Raw genomic sequence first — 1,406 nt, forward strand, 5'->3', positions numbered from 1 at the left:
TGATCCTGGATTAGATTTTAGACCTCAAACTTTCCCCTTCCCTCCTCATCGAAAAAAGATAAAGCCAAAATAAGGCCATTATCATCAATGCTACTCCTACAGTCTCTGGGAACTACAAATGACTGACGTACTTGCTGCTAATACAAAGCTCGGTGCCTCAAGTCCACCCAGAGGTGCCTGGGAAAATAGATGTGGCAATTCTGCATCTGAGTGTGGCAGTTACATACGCTCTTGTTAGCTTGAGCAAAGGGGTGGAGTCTATCCTGTCAATCAGGTCAGAGCCAATGAGGTATTTGTGTGGGCAATGCCTTCTACTGAGGATTCTGGGGACTCTTGTCTATCTCCCGGGAGGCTGGACATACTCGCTGCCTATGAGACATTCCTGCTGATGAGTCAGATGGAGCAACGCTGATGGGCCAGAGCCCTGGAGCTAGAGGAGCCACGTGGAGACCCTTACCAGTGCCGAGATGCTTCCACTGCCACTGGATCCACAAGACTTTCCAGCACTGGGCTGTGATCTTTGAGCATTCGGTGTCATTGCATGTGTTTCGTAAGTCTGAAGAGGAATTTATAGACTGGTATCGGACATATGGACTAATATCAGACTAAGGACTTGATCTGGACTGGACCGGGATATTTGTTTTTAATATGCAATTACTCTTGAGATAAAGTTCTTTCTTATACACATATGGGTGTCTATGAATTTGTTTCTCTAGTCAACCCAAACTAACACATTGAGGAATCAGCTATGGAAAACCCTAGAGAGCATAGTTCGACAGTGACACAAATGGGCCCCCAAGAATTTAAAGTAACCCAGTGGCGAGTGGAGGCGTTGGTCAAGGCCAACTGCTTCGTTAGCTGGTAAAGTGTTCAGTCTTTTTCATGGCACAAGGTCAAGTAACATGATGTTTTAAGAAAAATCAACAACCTGCATGGTTGTTAGTGTTTTCTTGAGTCAGTGAGAAATTGTGTAGGAGGAGTCACTGGACCTTATGCAGGCAGCACTGGACATGAGACCTTATATGCAGTAGGCAAACTTCAGGAACTGATTGCAGCCAGAGCAAACAGCTCAGCACCACAGCAAACCTGGTGTCAGTAACAGGGCTGTAGCACCGTTTCCTGAAACAACCAGAAGGAAGCATGCTTTTCAGGCAAGAAACCATCTGTTTCAAGTGTTTAGAAAACAGATTTCCAATCACGGGTAATTTAAACTTCCTTATACCCCAGTTCAGTGCTTGATAAGCAGAGTGCTAACAGGATGGGAACCAAGTTACTATATTAAGAAACCCGGCCAGAACAAATACCAGCCCCCCTGCAGCTATTTTGTTTGTACTCCAGGCCACTCGTCTTAATTAACCTCAGATTTATTTGAGACCAGCTCCTCTTACATGTTTTGCTGCAATGGT

Source organism: Echinops telfairi, unplaced genomic scaffold, assembly GCF_000313985.2.
Source record: "Echinops telfairi isolate 266 unplaced genomic scaffold, ASM31398v2 ScPeMD7_2573;HRSCAF=3158, whole genome shotgun sequence".
NCBI classification, from domain to species: domain Eukaryota; kingdom Metazoa; phylum Chordata; class Mammalia; order Afrosoricida; family Tenrecidae; genus Echinops; species Echinops telfairi.